Raw genomic sequence first — 5,391 nt, forward strand, 5'->3', positions numbered from 1 at the left:
AATTATAATTAGGACCTGGATTGGTGATGAGTAAGGGAGAATTTGGAAGCCGGGTTAAAAGTGCAGTATAACATGGAAGAATAGGCAAAACAGACTGGCTGAAAGAGGGGGTTTCATCACAGGAAACAGGAAGAGAAGGAAAGAAAGGCAATTTAGAATTTGATTGTTAAGAGTCTCGAGTTTTATAAGTCAAGAAGTTTCCGTGTCCTTCTGTGAAACGGTGGACAGTCATTAAGAAGCTTTTTGAGAAGTAGAGTACTAAGAAGGTTGCTCATGTAGAATAAATTAGAAAGGATTCTGAATGTACAAAGGGCCATTAGAAGGCAATTATTATAGCATCACAAGTGGTAACAGGGTCCACTTTAGTAGTGATGATAGCAGAACAAAAGACAGGATCAGATCAAAGGAGCTTGGTGATTGCTTGCCAAAGAAAAGAAAGACATGAGAGGTAACCTGAAGATGTTATTTTGTTTTGTTGTATGGTGATCAGAACACTTGATATTGGAGATCTACCCTATTAATTTTTTTTTTGGAGACAGAGTTTCACTCTTGTTGCTGAAGCTGGAGTGCAACGTCTTGATCTCAGCTCACTGCAGCCTCCACCTCCCAGGTTCAAATGATTCTCCTGCTTCAGCCTCGGAGTAGCTGAGATTACAGGTGTGTGCCACCACATCCAGCTAATTTTTGTATTATTAGTAGACATGGGGTTTCACCATTTTGGCAGGCTGGTCTCTAACTGCTGACCTCAGGTGATCCACCGGCTTCAGCCTCCCAAAGGGTTGGGATTACAAATGTGAGCCACCTCGCCAAGCCCCTGTTAATACTTTTTAAGTGTACAAGACATTATTGTTGATTATAGGTACAATGTTGTGCAACAGAACTCTAGAATTGATTCATCTCGCTTGTCTGAAACTTTATGCCCATTCATTAGTTAATCTCCATTTTCTCTTCCCATGGCCCCCACCCCTGGCAACCACCATTCCACTCTTTGGTTCCATTAACTGGACTATTTTAGATACCTCATGTAAGTAGAATGATGAAGTATTTGTCTTTCTGTGACTAGCTTATTTCACTTAGCGTAACATCTTCAAGTTCCATCCACATTATTGCATATTGCTGAATTTCCTTCTTTAAGTTAAGGACTTGAATAGACATTTCTCCTAAGAAGACATACAAATGGCCAATACGTGAAATATGCACATCAAAACCACAGTGAGATACCACTTCACAGCTGTCAGGAAGGCTATTATCAAATAAACAAAAGATGACAAGTACTGGCAAGGTGTAGAGAAATTAGAACATTTGGACATTGTTAGTAGAAATGCAAAATGGTATGTCATTGTAAAAAAAACAGAAGGAAGGTTTCTCAAAAAATTAAAAATAAAAGTAACATATAATCAAGCAGTCCCTCTTCTGGGATCCAAAAGAATTGAATTCTGGATCTCAGAAGATATTAGCAGTCCCATATTCACTGCAGCACTGTTCACAATAGCCAAGATATGAAAACAGCCTGAATGTCAATCAACAGATGAATGAATAAAGAAAATGTGTTATATAAAACCTGAAAGTTTTGAGAGTGACTGAGAGACTGGTGGTACTATTGACAGAGAAAGAGAAATCAGGAGGAGTCAGTTTGTAAAGAAAAAAATTAGTTTGATTTTCAAGCATGTTGTATTTCGAGGAGCAGCTGAGCTTTCAGAGGGTCAAGTCTGGGCCTGTTACATGGAAAAGACAGTATTAGAGAGAAAGATTTGGGTATTTTTTTTTTCTACCTAGAAGCGATGGCTGAAAAGATGAAACTAAACTAAATTCCCTAAAAATGAGGATGTAAACAGAGAAGAACAGAACCAAAACTAGAAAATACCCTATTTTCAAGATGCAAAAGGAAGAGAAGCTATTGCACAGGCCAAACATATAATGGATCTCAGTGCAGGAAATGGAAATGTGAAGCATGAGTGATGATAATGATTATTATTTTAGAAGTTTGTCCCTCAATAACATTCAAGTAAATATAAGATATTGAAATTTTACTTAAGAATAATGAGTCTACGGCCATACTGCCCTGAACGCGCCCAATCTCGTCAGATCTTGGAAGCAAAGCAGGGTCGGGCCTGGTTAGTACCTGGATGGGAGACCGCCTGGGAACACCGGGTGCCATAGGCTTTCAGCTGCCGGGCGCGGTGGCTCAAGCCTGTAATCCCAGCACTTTGGGAGGCCGAGTCGGGTGGATCACAAGGTCAAGAGATCGAGACCATCCTGGTCAACATGGTGAAACCCCGTCTCTACTAAAAATACAAAAAATTAGCTGGGCATGGTGGTGCGTGCCTGTAATCCCAGCTACTCAGGAGGCTGAGGCAGGAGAATTGCCTGAACCCAGGAGGCGGAGGTTGCAGTGAGCCAAAATCGCATCATTGCACTCCAGCCAGGGTAACAAGAGGGAAACTCCGTCTCAAAAAAAAAAAAAAAAAAAAAAATGAAAAGGGGCCAGGTGCAGTGGCTCATACCTGTAATTCCAGCACTTTGAAAGGCCAAGGCGGGTGGATCACCCAAGGTCAGAAGTTCGAGACCAGCCTGACCAACATGGTGAAAACCTGTCTCTACTAAAAATACAAAATTAGCCAGGTGTGGTGGCGCATGCCTGCAATCCCAGCCTCTTAGGAGGCTGAGGCAGGAGAATTGCTTGAACCCAGGAGGTGGAGGTTGCAGTGAATCGAGATCTTGCCATTTCACTCCAGCCTGGGCAATAAGAGCAGAAACTTCGTCAAAAGAAAAGAAAGAGACGGGAAGGGAAAGAAAAAGGGAAGGGAAAAGGGAAGAGAAAAGGGAAGAGAAAAGGGAAGGAAAGGGGAAAAAAAGAGTAACGGAAAGGTAAAAGTGATGCCAAAACCGTTTTTCAGAAATTCTGAAAATAGAAATTATAACAGGCCAGGCATGGTGGCTCACACCTGCAATCCTAGAACTCTGCAAGGCTAAGACTAGACCATCACTGGAAATCAGGAGCTCAAGACCAGCCTGGGCTACATAGTGAGACCCCCATATCTAAAATAAATAAATAAAAGTTTTAAAAAATAAATTATTTTAAATAAAAAAAAGAAGAAATTATAACATATTAAGAGACAGAAATGGTCAGGCACTGTGACTCACACCAGTAATCAGCACTTTTGGAGGCCAAGGCAGAAGGATCACTTGAGCCCAGGAGTGCAAGACCAGCGTACAATTTTACACACATGCACACACAAATTAGCTAAGCATGGTGCTCTGCACCTGTAGTTGGGAGGCTAAGGTGGGAGGATCACTTAGGGCCAAGGAGGTTGAGGTTGCAGTGAGCCATGATTGCACCACTGCACTCCAACTTGGGTGACAGAGCAAACCCTATCTGAGAAAAAAAAGAAGAGAAAGAGACAGATACATATTGCAGTGTTTCAAATTAAGTGTGTATCGCTCAGTTAAGTAAGATGAAGGGTAATAAAGTATATGAATACAAATATTTGAGTTAATAAAAACTAAGAAATTTCAAGGAAGGGAAAGATGAAATTATCCATGATAATCACTCACACATACACACACACACACAGAAAATAAATCTCCTATGCTAGCTAGCTACCCAAGTCAATTAACTGGTTGCATTTTATTTTATTCATTTTTTTTATTATTATTTTTTTAAAGACGGGGTTTCATCATATCGATCAGGCTGGTCTCGAACTTCTAACCTCAGGTAATCCGCCTGCCTCAGCCTCCCAAAGTGCTGGGATTACAGGCATGAGCCACCCTGCCTGGCCAACTAGTTGCATTTTTAAAACTAGATTGACAAGTTGATTGAACTAACATATTTTTTTTCTTTTTTTTTCTTTTTTTTTTTTTTTTTGAGATGGAGTTTCGCTCTTGTTACCCAGGCTGGAGTGCAATGGCGCGATGTCGGCTCACCGCAACCTCCGCCTCCTGGGTTCAGGCAATTCTCCTGCCTCAGCCTCCTGAGTAGCTGGGATTACAGGCACGTGCCACCATGCCCAGCTAGTTTTTTGTATTTTTAGTAGAGACGGGGTTTCACCATGTTGACCAGGATGGTCTCGATCTCTCGACCTCGTGATCCACCCGCCTCGGCCTCCCAAAGTGCTGGGATTACAGGCTTGAGCCACCACGCCCGGCTTTCTTTTTTTTTTTTTTTTTTTAAGACAGGGTTTCACCATGTTGGTCAGGCTGGTCTTGAACTCCCGACCTCAGGTGATCCGCCCACCTTGGCCTCCAAAGTGCTTGGATTACAGGCATGAACCACCACGTCTGGCCAGAACTAACATATTTGATTCACTGTGTAGAATCATGATCATGATGATTATGCAGATAAAGCCAAACATATTCAAATATATGGTTAAATCCTGATTATTCACTAATATATTGTAGACAATCCTGTAACCAACTCAATTGTTAGGTCCCTGAATTCTAACTGGATTGATCCCAATTCTACATTATGTCAAGCAATAAAGTAATGTTTTGAAATAATTGCCTTGCATAGGCATGAGCCTATTGTCGGTAAATTTTTATGGAATCACAGAATTGTAAGAAGACTCTAAAAGAGGTTAATGTTGGCCAGGCATGGTGGCTCACACCTGTAATCTCAGCATTCGAGAGGCTGAGGCGGGCAGTGTGAGGTCAGGAGTTCGAGACCAGCCTGGCCAACATGGTGAAACTCCATCTCTACTAAAAATACAAAAAAAAAAAAAAATTTAGCTGAGCATGGTAGCAGATGCCTGTAATCCCAACCGAGGCACGAGAATTGCTTCAAATGGGAGGTAGAGGTTGCAGTGAGCTGAGATTGTACCACTGTACTCCAGCCTAGATGATGGGAGTAAGACTCTATCTCAAAGAAAAAAAGAAAAAGAGGTTAATATTAAAACCAGAAGGCTGTATGGTAAAATAGCATAAATTTAGGAGTCAAGCAAACTTGGACCAATATAGAACATTGAGAAGATTACATAAGTGCACATATTTATTACATATGCACATCATAATAAGCGCTTAGTTAATGTTGTTAAATAATTAAAGAAGTTCTGACCTCAAATGTGCATGGACAGCAGAGGAAGCCAGACATATAAATCACCAATTAAAATAAAGTTAAATAATGCAATAATAAACATATTATTACTACTACATTAAGTGCTCAGCAGGTATCAGATATTATCTCCATTTATAGAACAGAAAACTGAGGCTTAAAGAGGTCATAAAATGGAGGATGATGAGCAGTAAAAATAACTTTTTTAAGAAAAAAAATTACATAGGCCGGGCGCGGTGGCTCAAGCCTGTAATCCCAGCACTTTGGGAGGCCGAGGCGGGTGGATCACGAGGTCGAGAGATCGAGACCATCCTGGTCAACATGGTGAAACCCCGTCTCTACTA

General features: G+C 41.1%; 1 non-coding gene across 1 annotated transcript; it reads left to right on the forward strand.

Annotated features, from left to right (window-relative positions):
- The first annotated feature begins 2,044 nt into the window (after positions 1-2,044).
- On the forward strand, positions 2,045-2,163 carry LOC120364705 (5S ribosomal RNA). The gene has a single exon (XR_005579861.1). It is a non-coding gene; the product is annotated as a 5S ribosomal RNA (ribosomal RNA).
- Positions 2,164-5,391: the final 3,228 nt, after the last annotated feature.

This window comes from Saimiri boliviensis, chromosome 6 (genome assembly GCF_048565385.1).
Source record: "Saimiri boliviensis isolate mSaiBol1 chromosome 6, mSaiBol1.pri, whole genome shotgun sequence".
Classification (NCBI taxonomy): Eukaryota; Metazoa; Chordata; class Mammalia; order Primates; family Cebidae; genus Saimiri; species Saimiri boliviensis.